Here is a 23,755-nt window from a genome sequence, read left to right as displayed (position 1 = left end):
TTGGACTTTAAGAAGAAAGTATCTGGGGACAGATTCCGAGTAGTCAGCATCTGATTAATAGTATGAAAACTTTCGTCTTTTTCCTTGTCCTTTGATCTATACAATTCTTTATGCACCTAGAACAAAATAATTTGAAATATATTTTTAATGATCAAATCTAGCTATTACATTGATATTATATCAAAATATTTTAATAAGAGAACTTCTATAGCCCCTTTCCTTATAATCTCAATATGCATGATTCCCAAAATTCCTATAAAGGGTTTAGACTATGCACAAATGTAAGATTATGGAACTTTGTATGAATTCTCAAGATTTCTTCCATTTGTCTTAGTCTAAATCACTCTACCTGAAATTGTTTAAATTTTAGTTTCAATGTGCTGTGTACTCTATCTCAGCAACACTTATCACTAACATGTTTTTACGTAGAAAATTATATATGTTTCACATGCTTGACAACTGATTGGGTTTATTTCTTATGCAGTCTTTGAGACTATATATACACACATATATGTATATATGTGCATATATATCTATACGTCAATGCATTTGAGTCACATTTTAACCTTGTTTACCCAGAGTTGCTAATTATATAGCTACTTCAGACAATGGAGCTTCTGTTGAGTAATAAGGAATCTGCAATTCAACTCAATAAACACTTATTAGATACAAGCTATGTCTCAATTTCTTTGCCAAGTATATGCTAGATGCTTCCTAATAGAGTCAAGTAAGAAATGGTCTTTCCAATAGTTTTGTATCTGAGTTATTTTTTTGACCTTCTAAAATCTTCTATTTGACAAACGAATCAAGGATCAGTGTTTCACTGATCACAGTAAAAATTTGCCACTCAATTAGACTGTTCTACAATAGTATAGCTATTAGATAAAAAAAAAACAATCTTTTGAAAGCCTTAGACTAAAAATAGGAGGGCAAAACTTCATTTTTTTCCCATCAAACTTAAATTTAAATCCTATTTATCTGCTACTTACTGCCTGAGTGATTTAAGCATGACTCATCATTGATTATCTTAAACTTTTTACACTTAAATGAATGATATAGCTATCAAATAAATTGAGTCACAAAAAGCAATCAGGATTGTTTGTTTTTATATAACAGCAAATACCAAATTGATGTTAAGCATCATGTTTTTGTTTAAATAAAATCAAAGTTCCTAGATATATGTTTGCATTAATGCACAAACTCCACCAGGGCACTACACATGATTCACTGCATCTTTCAGTGAATAGTGGCAAAATCTCTCATAGTTTTTCTGCCTCCTTTCTAAAATGTCTCAGAACTGCCAAATATGTGGCAATTTCAAAGGCAAAAGAGACAGAAGTGTGGTTGTACTGTCACTCTTAGCATCCTGGGGCTTATTCTTTTAGGAATCTTGACTCAAAAAATATTTTAGAAATCCCATAAAAAATAATTTCTTAATAAGACAATAGGAAGCAGAGTTGGAGTCAGTTAAGAATAGGAAGAGAGGTACTGAGGCTAACACAGGTAGAAAGTGCACATTTGGGCTTCTCAAAGAATACTCATGCTTAATATTTAGATTTGTTGGTTCTTTGTATATTTTGGACATAAACCCTTTATCAAATGGATAGTTAGTACATAACTTTCCCATTCTTAAACAAGTTGCTTCACTCAAATGTTTGGTATCCTTTGCTATACAGAAGCCTATTTAGTTTCATGAGGTACCATTTATCAATGGTGGGTTTAATGCCTTCACTACAAAGTTTCTGTACAGAAAGTCATTTCTTATGTCAATGAACTCAATTGCATACTATATTTTTTCCTCTATCTGATTTAGGGAGTCAAGTCTTCTATTGAGGTGTTTGATACATTTGGTGTTGAGTTTTGTGTAGGGCTAAAGGTATGAGTCCAGTTTCATTTTTTATATATAGCCATTCAGTCAGAGCAGCATCATTTGTTGATAATGCTGACTTTTCTCCAATATGATGCACTAATGGATTCTTTGTCAAAAATCAAGTGGAATGTTGGGCGGTTGGCTTGCGTGTAGGTCCTCAAGTCTACTTCATTGCTTAATGTTTCTATTTTTATGTCAGTACTACAGTATGTGGTATAACTCAATTTAGGGTGATGGGCCTCCAGTAGTTTCTTATTGCTGTCCACGATTATTTTGGTTACCCTGGGTCTTTTGAGTTACCATACGAACATATTTTTTTTTCAATTTCTGTGAAGATCTGCATTGGAGATAAGGAGAAGATTGTGTTGAATCTGTTTATTGCTTTTGGTAGGATGGCCATTTTCAAAATATTAATCTTAACAGTCCACGAGCATGAGAGGTATTTCCATCTTCTGGTACCTTTTTCATTTTTTTTATTAGGGTCTTAGAGTTTTCATTATACCTCTTTTATATCATTTATTAGATCTAATTTTAGTATTCTTCTAGACTATTGCAAATTATACTGCTTCAATGACTTCTCAGTATTTTTTTCATTTATATATATAGGAAGGCTACTGATATTTGCATGATAATTATGTATCCTATTATTGTTTAGGATACGTTATCAGCCATAAGAGATTTTTGTGTAGTCTTTAGTTTCTTTTAGATACAGAATCATGTCTTCTGAAAATATACCTAATTTGACATATTATTTTCCCTTTTTTTACCCCCTTTATATCCTTCATTTTTCTTAAGACTTCTATACCATATTGAACAGGAAAAAAAGAGTGGACATCCTGAATTGTCTCTGATTTTAGAGAAAATTTTTTAATTTTAGCCAAGTTAGCAAGATATTGGCTGATGTATATTATTATGTTGAGATAACATCCCTAGATTCAATAGGTCTTTTATGACAAAGGGCTAGTGGATTTTGCTAAAGGCTTTTTTTTTTTTTTTGCATCCAGTGAGAAAATTGTGTGGTTTCTGTCCTTGAGTCTATCTATGTGGAAGATTATACTAATTGATTTACATATTGAATCATACCTGGAACTGTGAGATGAAACTGAATTGATCAAGATGGATTTTTTGTTAAGAATTTTTCATATATGTTCATCACAAATATTGGCCTATAATTTTCTTTTTTTGTTGGGTTCTTGTCTGGTTTTAGTATTAGGGTAATTCTGGTTTCTTAAAAATAATTTGGAAATGTTCTTTAAAATTCAATCTTATAGAATTATTTGAGGAGTATGGTGTAAGTTCTTTAAAGATCTGGTAGAATTCTGTTTAGAAACCATTTGACTCTGGTTTATTTTAGTTTGAAAAATTTAAATTACTGCATCTATCTCATTGGATGCTATGGGTCAATTTGAATTATTTATTTTATCTTTACTTAGCTTTAATGGGTCATATATGTGATATATATATATATATATATATATATATATATAATAGGCTATATATATTCTTTCTTTTTGATTTTCCAATTTATTGAATATGACTTTATAAATTATCTGCTTATAACTCTCAATTTACTCTATGTCTCTTGTAATATCTTGATTTACTTTTTAACTTCATTAATTTGGATCTTCTCTAATTTTGTTTTCATTAATTTGGCTGAAGGTTTGTCAATTTTGTTTAATCATTTCACACATCCCAATTAAAAACGGGCTCATGGAACTAAACAGAGAGTTCCCAAAAGATGAAATACAAATGGCTAAGAAACATTTGAAAAATATTCAACATCCTTAATTATCACGGAAATGCAAATTAAAAGTAATTTAAAAAGATTTTTTTAATGGCAACAAATGCCAGCATGGATATGGGGAAAGAAGAATACTCATTCACTGCTGGTGACTGTGCAAATTAGTCTATCGAGTATAGAGAACAATATGGAGTATTCTCAAGAAGATAAAAATGGATCTGTCACATAATGCAGCTTTGCCACTGTTATGAACATACCCAATGGATTCTGTTAGCTACTGTATCTGCCCATCAATGTGCACTTCTATTCTATTCATAATAGCCTGGAAATGAAAATAGTCTAGATATCCATAACTGAGGACAGGATAGGGAAAATGAGGTATATTCACATAATAGAATATTACTCGGCAGTTAAGGAAAATGAAATAATGAACATGGTAGGTATATAAATGGAAATAATCACTTGAAGTGATATAACCCAGACTAGTAATAACAGACATTGCATGTTATCTCTAATGTGTTGATGTAAGTTTTGAATCTTTAGATACATATGCTCCATTTGGAATATTCATACAGGTCTGGAAAAAAAGCTTAATTGGAGTCATTCTGCAGTCTAGCAAGTAAAAATCTGGATGTCATGAATGGATTACCTCTTTTGGAACTGTTGGATTGTGAAGTTCCATAGACCACCAAATATTTCAGACTACTTGCAATTCTTTTCATTATCTTTCCAAACTTAAGAGTAAGTTTCATACAACATGTAGAAATAAAACTGTCATTCATCTGGAAGCTTCAATCATACTGGCCAGCTTTCATAATGCTAGAAGGTGCTATGCATGGTATCAAAAGAGAAAAGTATTTATCAATATTACCTAGCTATGTTATAAACTACAAGACAGGGCGAGTAAGACAGGCCCACTGGTCCAATAGTAGCACAAATATCATGGAAGTAACCAATTACATACGAATTGGATTTGAGGTTCATTCAACAAGTTGAAATTCATATCTGGCACCATTGTTGGGGAAAAGAACATGTATCTAGATAGGTGGTCATAGGGTCTAGGGGAGAACATACTACTATTGCCTCTGCTAACTGGATGTTTAAACAAAATCCAAAGGACTTATGGTTTTACCCATTGAGTGGTGAATCTCTTAAACTCCATCAGAGAAGGTTCTTTTTTTTTGTCATAGAACATAACACAGATACTCATAAATGTTTAAGCTGTAGAGAATTGATGATTGCAGAACATTAAGTTCTAAATGTGATTCTTAAAGCTCAGGGATTATTATAAAAGAGTGGGTAGAAAGATTTTAAGAGACAGAGGGAATAGATGCTTTAATGAAAATATTTTCTGAACACATCAGGACAGTTGTTTATATGAACTTACAGCACGCACAAGACTACTCATGGTCAATCTAGACATGATGTCAGCACAGGAAGTGGAGTTGGCCACATTGTCCCATCCTTATGGAAGTAACTGTTGACATTTGGTAGTTGCTAGGAGGAGGAGAGCCAGTTTTTTCTTAAGAATGTTACCCTGCATAGGCTGATCACCCTTCAGGCTGACCATAAGCATCTGAGCAGCGCAAATGAGACTTCAGTGTTTAAGAAAAGGAAGACACAAAAATGGGTAAATATGGAAGTGGAAATGGAGCTGGGTCAGGGAGGTGAATATGATCAAAACACATTCTATACAATTCTTTTTCTTTTGTGTTTATATGTTTTTTTTTTATTTTTTTTTATTGAGCTCTACATTTTTTCTGCTCCTCTCCCTGCTTCCTCCCTCCCATTTTAACCCGTTCCCGAGGCTCTAATGCTCCAAATTTACTCGGGAGAGCTTGTCTTTTTCTACTACCCATGTAGATTAGATCTATGTATGTCTCTCTTAGGGTCCTCATTGTTGTGAGATTGTGATTTATAGGCTGGTTTTCCTTGATTTATGTTTAAAAACCACTTATGAGTGAGTACATGTGATAATAGTCTTTTTGGGTCTGGGTTATCTCACTCAAAATGATGTTTTCTACCTCAATCCATTTTCCCGCAAAATTTAAGCTGTCATTTTTTCTGCTGTGTAGTACTCCATTGTGTAAATGTATCACATTTTCCTCATCCATTCTTTGGTAGAAAGGCATTTAGATTATTTCCAGGTTCTGGCTATGACAAACAATGCTGTTATGAACATAGGTGACCACATGTCCTTATGGCACAATTGAGCATCCTTTGGATATATACCCCAAAGTGGTATTACTGGGTCTTGAAGAAGGTAGTTTCCTAATTTTTGAGAAATTGCCACACTGACATCCAAAGGGCTGTACCAGCTTGCATTCCCATCAGCAATTCATGCATGTTCCCTTTACCCCACAACCTCTCCAGCATAAGTTGTCATCAGTGTATTTGATCTTGGCCATTCTTACAGGTGTAAGATGGAATTTCAGAGTTGTTTTGATTTGTATTTCTCTGATGACGAAGGATGTTGAATATTTCCTTAAGTGTCTTTCAAATATTTCAGATTCCTCTGTTGAGAATTCATTATTTAGGTCTATACTCCATTTTTGTTGGATTATTTGTTCTTTTGATGACAAATTTCTTGAGTTCTTTGTACATTTTGGAGATCAGACCTCTGTCTGTTGTGCGATAGTGCAGATCTTTTCCCATTCTGTATGCTGTTATTTTGTCTTGTTGACCATGTCTTTTGCTTTACAGAAGCTTTTCAGTTTCAGGAGGTCCCATTTATTAATTTTTTCTCTCAGTGTCTGTGCTGATGGGGTTATATTTAGGAAGTGGTCTCCTGTGCGAATGCATTCAAATTTACTTTCGTCTTTCTCTTCTATGAGGTTCAGTGTGGCTGGCTTTATCTATTTGGACTTAAGTTTTATGTATTGTGATAGATATTTATTATTGTGATAGATATTCACTATTTTCATTATTCTACATGTTGATATCCAGTTATGCCAGCACCATAACCATTTGTTAAATATGCTTTCTTTTTTCCATTTGATATTGTTTTCCTCTTTGTCAAAAATCAGGTGTTCAAAGGTGTGTGGATTAATATCCAGGTCTTCTATTCCATTCCATTGGTCCTCCTGTCTGTTTTTATGCCAATACCAGGCTTTTTTCAGTACTGTAACTCTGTAGTAGAGTTTGAAGTCAGGGATTGTGATGCCTCCACAAGTTATTTTATTGTACAAGATTGTTTTGACTATCCTGGGTTTTATAATTCTTAAGTAACTAATAAAAATAAGAAATGAAAGACTCACACTCAAGTGTCCTAGTGGCAACTCTATAGAGTATTTTGGAATATTATATCATTCCATTGTTTAACAGATTTTTAATAAACTCTCTGCTTCTTTATCTCTTTTATTCTTCTGCTAATTGAGATTATAAGTGTGCCCCCAGGGTTGACTTGAATGGGATTATAATTAGATAAGATTAAAAACCAGAACTGTTATACTTGTATAAGTGGACATGTCCATTTACTGTAAATGTGTTTCTGGTGAGATTCCTAAATATTTATAAATTTATAACAAGGAATGGAGGAAGGCCTTAAGTAAATGTTAGTTGTGTTGGGATTCTTCTCTCCAATCTAGAACGGGGCTTCAACCAAACTCCAGGTGAGAGGTTCTTTTCCCTTCCCAAGCCATCCTTTCATATGTCCCCATGTTTTACTCTATCTTTCAATTCTGCCTCAGACATCTTATTGAAAAACTTATGAAAAGCATCCCCGTCTTTGAAACTTATACCCAGTTTGATAGGAAAGTAGAGTATATATGAATATAACATTTACCAGATGAGGAAGCAGGAAGATCTAGAAAATTAAGTGAGTGAGTTAAAGTGACACCGCTACTAAACAAATGAGTCAATTTCACCAGTGCTTAACCCTTTGCCCATATTTGTTTAATCTTTACCTAGAAAAATTATAGTTATTCATATAGAATGAGCTCTAACCCTTCCTTAGTATTCTGTTTACTCCAGGTTATGCCCCATCAAGTTGTTTTCCTGAGCTGTGGCTGTAAAACTTCTATGAAAAGAACAAAGAAGTTTAGAACTTGAGGCAGAGCAACAATCACAGAAGCACTTTAATCAGGAGACACTTGAAAGTTTTATCTTGAAAAACTGAGAAAAAGTGTAGAGTTTTGTGATTGAGGTAAACAGCCCTTGATTTTGTAGGGCTCTAAGTAGCCATTTGAGTTCATTTCATGGAGGATGACCTAAGAGGTAGCCAGTAATAGCTTTGACATCCTCTACAAAAATCAATAATGAATATGACTGAAGGGTCAAGGAAAAAAGAAAAACAGACCCATTCAGGGTAACAAAGAATGTAAAAATCAAACTTAAGTGATTTTCACTCACTGTAAAATAGAAGATTGCTCTTTATATCCTTAGCTGTGATTAGGAAAATATGGTGCATTTTAAAAATAATAAAAGGGTCAAAACCATAGTCAAATCACAGAATATTTAACTCAAAGGCACATTTTTGATCTATGAAGCACAATAAAGTCTCAATAAGAGAAATGCACAAAGAAGGGTACAATTGGGCTAATTAATTGCCATGGAATTGAAGCTTAATTTGAGGCATTCTTTAATCAATTCAGCTAGTGAATATATTAAAACCTCTTTCCTAAGAAGGCTGCTGCACAACCTTAACATCTGGCCAAAATCCAAGCCAACAGGATATGTGAGTTTTACATTCAAGCATTTTTGTCATATATATGATAATTTATCATCATTCTTGCTTTGCTAGCTTTCTTTCTAAACCCTCAGTTCTACATAAATATATTTCTTTCAACTCTCTGGCCTATGAATTCACCATGTCTTCTGTAAACTTTATAAATCTTTTTTTCTTTTTTTGCAGTATTTTGGCATCTGTGCCTTCCTTTGCCTTCTGCTATCACCTTTTTATTGTCCATCAGATCTAATATACTCTACTACTAATTAGTCTACTCACTGTATAGCAAATGCTCTTTACTGCTGACCCATCTATCCATGACTCCACCCCCAACTTCTTTCCCACCACATTCATCTTACTGTGTATGCACGTGGTACGGAATTAATTATGGTTATAACTGGATGCCTCCTCTCTAATAGTTCTCTTTATGCCTGCAATGTCTTTTGCCCTTCTCTAAAACTACATTTGTTCTACTTTTGTTCATTCTACAAAGCTAACTTCAAGTGATACTTCCTCAGCAAATCTTACCTTATATTGTTTTGTTAGTTTTCTTTGTTTGCTTTGCTGATGTTTTAGTCCTTTTTGAAAATTCTCTTTGCACTTTTTATCATCCAATGCTTCTGATCATATTTAAACTTTTTCTTTACAATCATTCATTTGGCTGCTTATGTTTTTCTATTTAAGGAAAGAGAATGCATCTTCCTTTCTCACTATAATCAGGGACTAATGATCAACAAATGAATGAAAGAATAAATAAATTGCCATATATTATTTTATTTGGGATTGTTTTAAGCCATCTATTTTTCTTTAAAATAATCTCACTTTAACATTATAATAATTACACTCTTGAAATTTGACGATTTATAGTGATATATTATGGAAATAGCTTCTAGTGACAGATACACTGTCTAAAATAACTCTTACATTTGTTTCAAATAATAAGTAACATGATTACTAAATCAATCATAGAAATAATCAGAAATATAATGCTGAGTATATGTTTCACATATAAGAAATTTAGGTAAGAATAAAACATCTTACCCCTCATGGTGATATTTTCTTCCACTTCTACATGTGTCTTTCAAACCAGAGTTTCTATCTAAGAAGTTAAAGTCATGTCTGGTTCTATATGTCATGGAAATCAAATTTAGTACCCACCCAGTGAGTATAAAACAATAAAAATCCGAACCTGCTGTAGCCAAGAGGGAATGTTGAATAGCGTTAAGCAGGAAATGCTATGCCAGCTAAACCTCAGAAATTATTATTTTGATCTAACCTGAAAGCTAATTCCTTACCATGGTAAGTAGAATATAAACCACTGTTCCCATCTTCATAGTGGTCGAAGGGAACTGTCCAAAAAACACAGAATACTGATGAAGTGGACGAAATGAAGGCTAACATGCAAAAATTTCATAAAATTCTTTCTAATATATTAAGTAAAACAAAAAAGGCATTTCAGAGTGAATCTATGCTTCTTTAGAAATATAATTGATAAATACTCTAAACTGAAAATTATATTTGAACACCTGTTTAATCAGTGACGGTAATAAAGGACTCTACTATAGAATACCCTCAGACAGAGAAGCATAGGGCAAGAATAGCTCAACTCAGTATAACAAAAATTAGAAGAAACTGGACAACTCCAAACTTAAAGAACTGAAGATCATATAAGAACACAGACATGATCTTACTTTCACATGGTTTAAGCCTTAAAAATGTCATTTGCGGTGAATTTATATATTGATAACTAAGCAGTAGGTCATATTTCACAGTATGTTGTATACACAAAGAGGCATATATACTTAATCATTTCATAAATTGTCATTACATTGTTACTATTTAGTGATCTGAAGTTAATATTTCTGTTGTCTCAATAAAGATTTTGTTAAAGAAAATATGTAGTGTTTATATTGACTTATCTGAAACAGTACAAACCCATTTGATAATATCAAGCAAGAGTCTGGTGCTCAGAGTAACAGACCAACTATAAAATATCCCTCATATTAAAAGATATTAGGAGTTTACATCTGCTACTTCTTTCACAAATATGTCACTGAAATTCAAATTACTGTGCATCTAGATATGGACTATGAGGGGGAAACACCCATTCTAAGACATGTTTCTTTTTATTCTTTGGGACAATTCTTTCATAAAGGTTACTAGATGTCTCCAGGACAAAGCCGAAAGGGAGAAGAAAGGATAATTATCTTAAGACTGTAGCTGATTTAAAAAAAATGGTTTGTCATCTTTGTGACAGTAAATTGGACTTCTCAGAAAAGACATTTGTTTTTAATTCCAAATCATTCAAGTGACTCTAGGCATTTTTACAACATCATAATAATCATCAAATGTAATCATGTTTTATTTTCATACCCTATTAGCACTATCTAAGAGAGAAATAAGATTCATCTCAAGGTGTTATACAATCTGTACACAATTGTAAGTTCCTTTCAATATGTTACGACAGATGAGGCACAACACATATTAGCTCGATCCAACCTCATTCTCTGAAAAACTGGTGGTGAAATTAAACATGACAGAGGGAAGAGGAAAAAAAGCCAAAAAGCAGATAATTAACAAGCTGCTTTTAGATTTCTGTGTTTAGAGAAAAATTGAAAGAAATAGAAAGCAGCATTTCTCTCAGTTTTTACTAACTGTGAAACTCCATCTTGATGTGAAAGGAGTTAGAAGCAGTCATCCCTTTCATACATTTATTCAATAATTCTCACTATCATTATAACATTGTTTCCTCTCTAGTATATGTATGCATCAAAATATATAGCAAAATTTTCATTCATGATTATGGTGTTTTAATTTTCTTCATTTGGACAGAGACAATATGAACTTCAATGGAGGAAAAAATAGCAACATGCCTACTATTTTGAAATTTATACATACATATATTTGAAAATTCTTGATGCCATATATTTATATACATACATATATACATATATATACATATGCATTTGAAAATTCTTTTTTTTAAATATAATTTTTTTATTGAAAAAAAAAAGATTTCCGCCTCCTCCCCGCCTCCCATTTCCCTCCCCGTCTCCCTTTTCCCCCCTCCTCTCTCTCCTCTCCCCCTCCCCCCCACTCCTCTCCCCCTCCCTCTCCAGTCTGAGGGGCAGTCAGGGTTCCCTGCCCTGTGGAAAGTCCAAAGTCCTCCCCGCTCCATCCTGGTCTAGGAAGGTGGACATCCAAACTGGCTAGGCTCCCACAAAGCCAGAACATGAAGTAGGATCAAAACCCAGTGGCATTGTCCTTGGCTTCTCAGCAGCCCTCATTGTCCGCCATATTCAGAGAGTCCGGTTTTATCCCATGCTTTTTCAGTCGCAGTCCAGCTGGCCTTGGTGAGCTCACAATAGATCAGCCCCACTGTCTCCGTGGGTGGGTGCACCCCTCGTGGTCCTGACTTCTTTGCTCATATTTTCCCTCCTTCTGCTCCTCCTTGGGACATTGGGAGCTCAGTCCGGTGCTCCAGTGTGGGTCTCTGTCTCTATCTCCATCCATCTCCAGATGAAGGTTCTATGGTGATATGCAAGATATTCATCAGTATGGCTATAGGATAGGGTCATTTCAGGTTCTCTGTCCTCAGCTGCCCCAGGAACTAACTGGGGACATCGCCCTGGGCACCTGGGAGCACCAAATCTCTTGCCAACCCTAAGATGGCTCCCTTAATTAAGATGTGTGCTTCCCTGCTCCCCTATCCGACCTTCCTTTATCCCAAACATCCCGTTTCCCAAGTTCCCCCCAACCTCCCCTTCTCACTTTTCTCTCCCCATCTCCCCTTACCTCCTTCCCCCCCCCTCCCCCAAGATCCCATTTTTTGCACGGCAATCTTGTCTACTCTCACTCATGTTCTCATAGAAAATTATTTCATCTTCAAAATACTAAATACTTTTCTTCTAAACTGTGCTTACTTTTCAATAACATTGACATGTTTTCTCAATCTTCTAAAACTCTACATGTGTCAAAAGAATACTATGTCATTTTGCCTGTCATTTTCTGCACTCAAATATTTTTTCTCTTCCTCTTTTAAGTGTTATTGTCTACCTTGTTTACCTAGTCAGAATTGACGCTTTTAAGACAGCTGTGACTCCTCCTTCTGATTAATCTTGCATACAGTTATACATTAAAACCTACTATGATTAATTCAAGATTTTTTCTTTCAACTTGATTCCTTTTCCACATCCATTAACAAGCACTATTACAAATAAAGTGCTCACAACATTATCACATTATTCCAGTAGCTTTCTCCATCATTTTATTATTTTATGGTTTGCACAGTTTTTGACCATCAAGAAAGCTGAAGACTAAAGAGAAGAAGAGGTCAAAGATGGGGGTTGGAGAGGAGGCTCAGTTAAGAGTTTTCATTATTCTGGCAGAAATCTGGAGTTTGGTTTCTAGTATTATGTACCAGCAAGCTCACAAATCCAGAAAGATCTGTTGGTCTCTTTTGGTCTCTGCAGGTGACTGCATTCACATGAACATAGCCACATCAGGATAAACACATAAACACCTAATTATTAAAAAAATAAAACAATAAATAATAAATAAGTGTTCAAAAATCTTCAAAGGTTCAAGCTGATAACAACCAGAATTTAGAAAAGTCAATTTCCTGACTATCTTAGGTACCTTTGTATCGTCATGACATACTGCCTTGACCAAAAACACGAAAGAGTGGTAGAGTTCATGACTGCCATGTTAAGTGTTAGAAACCAGGAGCTACCTCAAGCCTGCCTTTAGTGACTCAGTGACAGTAGCCACACCACCATCTGCCACCAAATGCAAAACATTTCCAATGTAGCCATGTGTAGCATAGTCTCCCTATATGTATGCACTCTACCCTTTAAAAAGTCCCCATCATCACAGCCCACTCTCTGTCTCTCTATTTTTATGTCTTTCTCTGTGTCTCTCTGCTCTGTTTCTGCACTCCCCAAATAATCTCTTGTGTGAGATCTCTGACATAGTCTAATCTTTGCAGCATTCCTTGGCCCTGATCGATCTGATCCACCAAGGTACTTCCACAGACACCCTAAGAGTAAGGAACAAAGGTAGCAGTCAGGTAGCTATAATGCTGGAGCTTACGAGTTAAGACAACAAATATGGGCAGGGGGAAGGGAGAGAGAGATAGCTAATTTGATGATATGGTCCTTTGAAAGCTCTATATCCTCCTCTAGTAGCCAACAACAGGAAGTTGACATCTCCTTATTCCTTCCCAAGTAGTTCTGCCAACTAAGAACCACAGATTCATATATGTAAGCCTGTGAAGACCATTCTCATTTAAATCACCAAAATCCAATCCCTGATCTCCTTAGGCTTGTGATTAAATTATAATGCAAAATGCATTTAGTCCTACACCAAAAGTTCTTATAGTCTTTCACAGTCTCAACACTGTTTAGAAGTCCAATCCGAGATTCAAGATAATCCTTTAACTGTAACTCCCTCTAAATTAAAAAATCAAATTATATACCACAATATACAATGGCACAGGATATACATTACCATTTCAAAAAGAAAGAATCAGGATATAGTGAGGAAATACTGGACCAAGGAAAGACCGAACCCAGCAGGGAAAACTGCCAAACCTGTAGCTTCATGTTTATATCAAAATATTTAGATTTATCTCTATCACTCCTTATACAGCTTTCCCAGGCAGATATTCCCATGGGTTTGGCATCTTCAACACCTTAGGGTCTTCAATGCAACCCAGGCTTCACCTTCAGCTTCATGCAACGGCCTCTCTGGGTCTTCATGCTGCTTCATTCTTTGCCAAAACATCACAATGACTATCCTGCTGTTCACTTGCCCTAAGAAGCTTCCCTTAATTGTAGAGGAAGATTTCACAACCTCTTTCCTCCTGCATCCTTCATGACACTCAAGCCAGAATTATCATGTAGCTGATGGTGCCAAATTCTGCTGCCTGCTTACGATGAAATCTGGACCCCTCCTTGAATTACATTTGCATAAGCTTTGATTGGTTGATGCTTTCTTTCCTTTCATAAGTTTTCCTTTAATTCTTGGACATATTCTTTTCTTATTCCATTTCTCCTTATCTCTCTGAGCACAATCCAAAGTTCTAAAACAAAAATTCCTGATGCTCCTTTTCTTTGCATTTTGTATCTGTGTTTGTTCTACTTGTATTTTTGGTTATAGGTATACATAGGAGTCATCACATGTAACCACACGACAGTCAACAGTTATATTGTCCTGAAATCCACTCTGCTATCAAAATTAGTCAAAATCTCTTCAGTTTTATCTGAAGCAGATTCTTAAAACAAGTGCAAAACTTCAGCCACATTTTTTTTGTCAAAATAACACAATAAATCTTTGAGGACAATGTTCTGAATCTAAGTAGTTTGCTATAGAATATCATTTTAAAGTGTGTTTGGGCCTAGCAACAGGTGCTATTAGAGGTTCTGATCTTGCCTAGCCAATGAGGGGCCACCATGTGATGTCATAGACTGGAATGCTTGGGTGATGGGACAGTTCCCCCTCCCCCCATTGTTAAGTAAAAGAGTCTGCCCTATCTTTTTAACCAGACTCCTGGCATCTGTGTTTGTTGATGTTGTGCCTTCTGAACCCGCCTCCACGAGGAAGACATTAGGGCCCAGCTACATCTGGCACACAGAACAGGGTCTTCTAGCATAGGATTTGAGCTTGGCTGGTCAGTCCTTTTTTTCATTGCGGTTGTAAATTTTTAGAGGGTTGCCTGGAACAGGTTCTAGTCATCTCTCTCTTTTCACTTGTAGTTCTAGACAGCACCCCCAATGCAGTGTAGTATGGGTGAGAAGGCCCCGCAGTCTCTTCAGCAGGTAAACATTGGGATCTCCAGTCTTTCCTTCTTTTGTGCTGTCTGTCATGTTTGTTTGCCCATGCAGTTAGGAAGGCACATTGTTTTCTGTTTTGGTTCAACAGGTATCTCCATATAAGGGTTGAAGCTCTGGAAGCAGAACCAAGGCTCAGTTCCTGAATGACATCCCTCATCTGGAGACACCATGTGGGTATAGAAGTTCCCCACAAATCACTAGACATAAAGGTCTGATATGATTTCCCACCCCTGTTGACTATTGTCTCCCTCTATAAAATTGTACGAACTGGGTAACATCTTCTTCACCTCTACCCCTTCCATGTCTGATTGCTCTATGTCCAATGTAGGGGAGACAGACAGTTCAGGCTCTGGAGACTTATCTGTGCAGCCACAGATAAGACTGCGAGTGATGCTTCCCAATCAGCTCCATTCCCACTGTGGGAGGCGGTGCAGTGCCCACCTGCCCAAACTCCCATCCCAATCTTCCTGGTCAACCTGGGACAAAGTGCCTTTAACCAGCCCTGGAATCCTGAATTCTTACCTGCATGGCTGACCTCTCCTTTAAAGCTATGCTGGAGTGGCTGCCTTTCGTTGCTGGAAATTGGCTTACAAGGAACAAGCAGAAGCTCAAGCACAATTGAACCTCTTAATTAATGTTCCAGTGACCCTTCTGCTCATTGTACCAAGTAACCTTGTCCATCCCATCCACCAGGCACAGATTGGCCATCCAGCCTACTACTAACAGGCTTCTAACCTCTTCAAATCTCTTAAGGCATGCACCCCACGGGATCCTTCAGCTTACTTCCTCAATCTTATTCAACAGCTAGGGGAACATTTTACTGATTTTCTCGCATGTGTCAACAAGGCAGTGGAGCAGAGAGTAGACCTGGGCCCCATTAGGGAAATGTTAATCAACTAATTAGTTTGGGAAGGGCTTAATGCCCCTACCCTCAATGCAGTAGCTGTGGTCTGCAATGAGGACATTCACAAGTAGGTAATGGCCACAAGAAATTTTGACCCCAGTAATGGTCCCATTGCTGCCCTCACCGCTTGCCAGGCCACCCTTCTAATGGATGGGCAGAATTCTGACAATACACCCAAGGGACTCCAGATAGACAGATATTGCTGAGGATGTGACAAACCAGGTCATCTGTGGCGTGACTGCCTCCATGCAAAACCTGGAACCTGATGCTGCACATGCAATAAGGGATTTCACTGGGCAAAGGATTGCAGATCACAGCCTACCAAAGCAGTTGCCCATTTAAACTCCAGGTGGGGAGCACCTCAGCCCCATCAGTAAGAGGATATTCTGGTAATCCAAAAATGTATTGGGCACTGCCCATTTTTCCATACTCACCAATACTCATTGTCTACCTTGACGGACAAATAGTCAGGAGCTTGGTAGATAGGGGTTGTAGCCATCACCATACTAACAGAAATGGAAGGGCTTCACTTGCCCCATTGATATATTAGACCTGGCCCTCACTGAGTGGAGTAGAAGGCCAATAAGATTAAACATTTACCACCTGTTCAGTTCATTGAAAAGACCTTGATGGTTGGTACAATAGAAACCTCTGGGTCAGAGACATCTTAAAGGATGTTGGTGCTGTCTTCACTACTAATGATGTGAGCTACAATAGCAGGACACAATCAGACATTTTCTTATTGGATTTAAGGTCTGTTTTAGAATCTTAAATTCATACATAACACTGTTACTGGGGGTCAAGAACCGATGACTATAGAGGTCATAGTCCCCAGGGAGAATCTATTCTTGTCACCTCTATTAAATGCATGTAGTATTAAAGTAACTTTAAATGACTTAATTGTTTTACTCACAGTTTAGTGCATCTCTTAAACCTCATCAGAGAATCTTCTTTCTTTAGCACATGGTGATTAACACAGAAACCTAGAGTTGACCAAAGTGCAGAGGATGAAAGATTGAAGAATACTCAGCCACATATGGGACATCTATATCATACTTCCTCCTTCTAAGGCTCAGAGATTATAACAGGAGAGGAGCAGAAAGATCATAAGAGACAGAGATGGTAGTTGTCTGTGGTGATGCCACCTTAAAAAAAAGTTATCCCAAATAAAGGCCATTCTCTTTATATATTGAACAACACAGCAAAAATAGTAAAAAAAAAATGATGATGACCTTTTGTCTCTTTTATAGGAGTCTCATAAGGAAGAAAACTCCTTTGCTGCCTTTATTGATTCAGAATAGCATTCAAAGCCACAATCAGATATTATCTCTCTATACTCACAGGTTGTTTCCAACAGATTTGGGGGAAAGAAGCATTGCTCTGAATGCCTCATCTCTTCCAGAGTGCAGTCTTTAGAATGTGGTCACTACATCTCACGGACACAAACATTGTTATGAGTCATGAAGCAAAAAATAGGGAAAATAGTATAATTAAGATTTTGCATCTAACTGAGTTTGTAGGATTTAATTGCATTGGAAGTTCAAAGTATAGCAAAATTGATTTCAATTTTTGTTTTTGGAAGTCAGTTAATTTTGAAGACGTTGAGCATAGACTATATAAGTAGAATTATTACATTCTTATAATTATCTCCAAGGGCCTTATTAACTGCTTACAGATTGGGCAAACTTTGTATTTATAAAGACAAGCTTTAAATAGCATTTCTCAGAAAATCCATTTCTATGGCTGTCTACAAGAAAACAAATGTTTTCCAAAAACAACAGGTTCAATTCCAATGGGAACTTACAGAAATTGTAAAGTCACATTAAAGACCCACATCCTACAAGCCAGATATAATGCCAGCCTAGTGTGGAGAGGTGGACAAGAAGTTCCACACCTTGCTAAAGAGATATTGGTAATTGATAGGTTTTAGAAGAGGAAGAGTCTGTTTTTGCAATGGTGTGTCCCTGGTAAGCCAACCATGCTCCATTGAAAAGCTATACCTACAAGAATATATGGGCAACACAAATTGGACATCATAGAACACTTTAAAAGACAAAACAAATTAGGCAGATCTGGAAAGGGGTTGGATCTGAATGGAGCTGGAGGATACATGAATATTTTCCAAAACGCTGCATGAACTTTTTTTAAAAACTAAAAAATTTGGACACCTGGACGAAGAGATGAGTGTCTGAGATATCAGCTGGACAGCCCAGCTCTCTTGGTCCTAGCCCCTGTGGGCACATCCTGTGCCCTACCCCCACCTAACACACCCTAGGATCAAGCAGCAGCATCCTTTCTGTGCATCCACCATCACCTACCATGCCAGTCACCTCTGGAGCTACAGGCCCCACCTGAAAAATCTGGAAGAAGAAATCGGTAGATGGCAGTGTAAGAAAATAATTCAACAACATAAAGAACAATATGGTAGCACTAGAAACTAGTGGTTGTACAACAGCAAGACCTGAACATCACAGCACAGATATAGAAGAAAAAAATGACTTTACAAATTACTTTATGAAGATGACAGAGGCCCTTCAAGAGGAAATGAAAAATTCCCTTAAAAATGTAGAAAAAGAAAAACAGAAAGTTGGAAGAAATTAATAAATCCCTAAAAGAAAGACAGAAAACCAAAAAAAAAAAAAATTAAACAAGTGAAGGAAACAATTCAAGACATGAAAATTGAAATAGAGTCAATAAAAAAACACAAACTGAAGGAATTCTAGAAATGGAAAATCTGGGTAAACAAACATGAACTACAGAGGCAAACTTAACCAACAGAATACAAGAGATGAAAGAGAATCTCAGGAGTTGAAGATATGATAGAGGAAATAGGTCAAAGAAAACGTTAAACCCAACAAATTTTTAACACAAAACATTCAGGAAATCTGGGACATGAAAAAAACAAACAAGCAAAAAAGAGCAAAACTAAAAGTAATAAGGATATAAGAAGAAGAATTCCAGCTCAAAGGCACAGAAAATATATTAAATAAAATCACAGAAGAAAATTTCCCCAACTCTAGAGAAGGATATGCCTAGGAAAGTAAAAGAAACTTACAGAATACCACATAGACTGGACATCCCCACAAAAGAAAGTCCCCTCACCACATAATAATCAAAACACTAAACATACAGAGGAAAGAAATATAAGGTCTGCAACAAAGAATAAGGACAAGTAAAATAGGAAGGCAGACCTATCTGAAATACACCCAACTAATCAATGGAAACTCTGAAAGCCAGAAGGTCCTGGACAGATGGTCTACAACTACTAAGACCACAGATGCCAGCTCAGACTACTATATCCAGCAAAGCTCTCAATTACCACAGATGGAGTAAACAAGGTAATCCATAACAAAACCAAATTTAAACAATACCTGTCTATAAATCCAGTCACACAGAAAGAACTAGAAGGAAAACTTCAACCCAAGGAAGTTAGCTGTACCCATGAAAATACAATAAATAAACTCACACCAGCAACCCCCCAAAAGCGAAACACACAAACAACAACAAAAACAAAAATAACAGGAATTAACAATCTCTTGTCATTAATATCTCTTAATATCAATGGACATAATTCACCTATAAAAAGACACAGGGTAACAGAATGGGTCTGAAAACAGGATCCAACCTTATGCTGCATTCAGGAAACACACATCAAACTCAAAGACAAACATTACCTTGGAGAAAAGGGTTGGAAAAAGAGTTTCCAATCAAATGGATATAAGAATCAACTGGGTATAGCTATCACAAAATCTAACAAAATAGACTTCAAAGTAAAATTAATCAAAAGATTTAGAGAAGAACATTAAATATTCACCACAGGAAAAATCCATGAAGATGAAGTCTCAATTCTCAACACCTATCACCTAAATACAAGGGCACTAATATTTGTAAAAACAACATTACTAAAGCTTAATTCTCACATCAAACCCCACACACCAATGGGGAACACTTCAACACCCCACTCTCACCAATGGAGAAGTCAGCCAAATGGAAACTTAACAAAGATGTTATGACTGAAATGAACTTAACAGATATCTATAGAACATTTCACCCAAACTCAAAAGAATATACCTTCTTCTCAGCACTTCATGGAACTTTCTCTAAAATTGACAACATACTCAGTAACAAAGCAAACCTTAACAGATTAAAAAAAAAAAAAAAAGAATAACCCCCTGTATTGAATCACCATGGCTAAAAGTAAGAATTCAACAACAACACTAATTGCAGAAAGCCAACAAACTCATAGAAATTGAACAATGTTCAATTGAATCATTACTGGGTCAAGGAAGAAATAAAGAAAAAAGTAAAAGACTTCCTAGAATTCAATGAAAAGGAAAGCACCCAAGTTAGCACCAAAGTGTGCTAATGAAAGCACACTAGCAAGTTAACAGCACACCTTAAATCTCCAGAACACAAAGAGGCATACTCACCCAGGAGGAGGAGATGTCAGGAAATAATCAAATTGATGGCTGAAATCAATAAAACAGAAGCAAAGGGAACAATACAAAGAATCAATAAAACAAACAATTTGGTCTTCAAAAAAAAAAATCAACCAGATGGACAAATCCTTATCCAAACTAACCAAAAGCAGAGAAAACATACAGATTAGTAAGATCAGAAATGAAAAGGAGGATATAACAACAGAAAATGAGTAAACCCAGAGAATCATTGGGTCATACCTTGAAACCTTACTCCACAAAAATGGAAAATGTTGAAGAAATGGACAATTTTCTGAATAGGTATCATATACCAAAATTAAATCAAGATCAGATAAACATTTAAATAGACCTGGTTTCAGTGGAGAATTTTACCAGAATTTCAAAGAATATCTAATAGCAATTCTTCCTACATTGTTCCACACAATAGAAACAGAAGGAACACTGGTAAACTTTTTTATGAGGTTACTTTTATGGTGATATTCAAACCACACAGAGGTGCAACTAAGAAAGAGAATTACAGAACAATTTCCCTCATGAATATTGATCCAAAAACACCCAATAAAATACTAGCAAACCAAATACAAGAAAATATAAAAAAAAATCACCCACCATGATCAAGCAGACGTCATTGTAAAGATGGATGGATGTTTCAGCACATGAAAATTAATCAATACAACCCACCATATGAATAAACTAAAAATAAACACATGATAATCTCATCAGATGATGAAAAAGCGTTTGACAAAATCCAACACCCTTTTATGATAAAGGTCTTGGAGAGATCAGGTATACAAAGAACGTATGTAAACATAATAAAGGAAATATACAGCAAGCCAACAGCCAACATCAGATTAAATAGCAACTCAAAAGTGATTCCACTAATATCAGGAAAAAGACAATGCTATCTGCTCTTTCCATAACTATTCAATATTACACTAGAAGTTCTTGCTCGAGAAATAAGGCAACAACTAGGAATCAAGGGGATACAAATTGGAAAGGAAGAATTCAAACATTCACAATTTGTAGGTGATATGATAGTATATGTAGGTGACCCCTGAAACTCTACCGGAGAATTCCTATAGGTGATAAACACCTTCAATAATGTGGCATGATACAAGGTTAACTAAAAAAAAAAAATCAGTCACCCTCTTATATACAAATGATAAACGAGTTGTGAAAGAAATCAGAGAAACATCATCCTTCACAATAGCCACAAATAATATAAAATATCTTGGGCTAACTCTAATTAAACAAGTGAAAAACCTTTATGACAATAGCTTTAAGTGTTTAAAGAAAGTAATTGAAGAAGTCCCAAAAAATGGAAAGATCTCCCATGTTCTTAGATAGTTAGGATATCTACAGATTCAATGCAATCCCCACCAAAATCCCAACACAATTCTTCACAGACCATTAAAGAACAATACTCAACTTCATATAAAAACAAAACAAAAAACCCAGGATAGCCAAAACAATCCTGTGCAATAAAGGAACTTCTGTAGGCTTTAACGTCCCTGAATTCAAGTACTATTCTAGAGCTATAGTAATAAAAACAGCTTGGTATTGGTACAAAAACAGACATGTTGATCAATGGAATTGAAGACCCTGCCAGTAATCCCTACATTTTTGAAGACCTAATTTTTGGCAATGTAGCTAAAATTGTACAATGGCAAAAAGAAAGCATCTTCAACAAATGGTGCTGGCATAACTGAATGTTGACATGTATAAAATGCTCAAAACTCAAGTTCAACTGGATCAAAGACCTCAACATAAATCTAATTACACTGAACCTCATAGAAAAGAAAGTGGGAACTAACCATGAACAAATGGGCACAGGAGACCACTTGCTAAATCTCACACCAGTAATATGGACACTGTGAGCAACACTTAATAAATTGGACTTTGAAAATGAGAAGTTTCTGCAAGACAGAGGGCATATGTCAATAAGACAAAATGGCAGCCTAATGAATGGGAAAAGATCTTTACCAACACCACATCTGACAAAAGGCTGATCCCAAAATATATAAAGAATTCAAGAAAATAGACATCAAAATGCAAAAACTGGATACAGATCTAAACAGAGACTTCTCAACAGAAGAATCTCAATGACTGAGATTTATTTATTTATTTATTTACTTATTTAAAAGAAAACAAACTATCTTTTTTTAATTTACAAACAAATCACAGTTCCCACTTTTTCCCCTACTCCCATTCCTTCCTCCTGTCCCCCCCACAAACCACATCCACTCCTCAGAGAGGGTAAAGCACGTTGCTTTGGGGAAGGCCCAAGGTCACCCTTACTATATCTAGGCTGAGTAAGGTATTGACACAAAGAGAATAGGTTCCAAAAAATCCAGTGCAAGCAGTAGGGAAAATCCTGGTGACACTGCCAGTGATCCATAGTCTGCCCCAGCCATACAACTGTTTACCACATTGAGAAGGACTAATTTGGATCCGTGTTATTTCCTTCCCTATCTGGCTGGAGTTGGTGAGCTCCCATTAGCTCAGGTAAACTGTTTCAGTGGGTGTCCACTTTGCTTATACTCTCACCCCCGCCAAACACACACTCTTCATCTGGACTTTGGGAGCTCAGTCCAGTGCTCAGGTGAAAGTTTCTTGCCTTTATTTCCATCAGTTGCTGGATGAAAGTTCTATGATGAAATTTAAGACATTCACTGAGATAATATCTTACACCTGTTAGAATGGTTAAAATAAAAAAAAAAAAAACAATGATAGCTTATGCTGGAGAGGATGTGGTGTAAAGGGGAACACTCCACCATTGCTGATAAGAGTGCAAACTTGCCACAGTCACTTTGGAAATCAATATAGCAGTTTCTCAGAATATTAGGAAACAAGCTACCTCAAGACCCAACAATACCACACCTAGGCAAATACCCAAAGGATGCATAATAATTCCACAAAGACATTTGCTCAACTATGTTCATAGAAGCATTATTTGTAATAGCCAGAACCTCGACACAACCTAGATGCCCCTCAACCGATAAATGGGAGACCCACAATGGAGCACCGGACTGAAATATCAAGGTCCAAATCAGAAGCAGAAGGAGAGAGAGCACAAGCAAGGAACTCAGGACCGTGAGGGGTGCACCCATACACTGAGACAATGGGGATGTTCTATCAGGAACTCACCAAGGCCAACTGGCCTGGGTCTCAAAAAGCCCGGGTTAAAACCGGTCTCGCTGAACATAGTGGACAATGAGGATTACTGAGACCTCAAGAACAATGGCAATGGGTTTTTGATCCTACTGTACCTATTGGTTTCGTAGGAGCCTAGGCAGTTTCGT

Source organism: Alexandromys fortis, unplaced genomic scaffold, assembly GCF_014885135.2.
Source record: "Alexandromys fortis isolate MF-2015 unplaced genomic scaffold, M_Fortis_MF-2015_v1.1 scaffold_224, whole genome shotgun sequence".
Classification (NCBI taxonomy): Eukaryota; Metazoa; Chordata; class Mammalia; order Rodentia; family Cricetidae; genus Alexandromys; species Alexandromys fortis.
Note: the sequence above shows the minus strand (reverse complement) of the source record.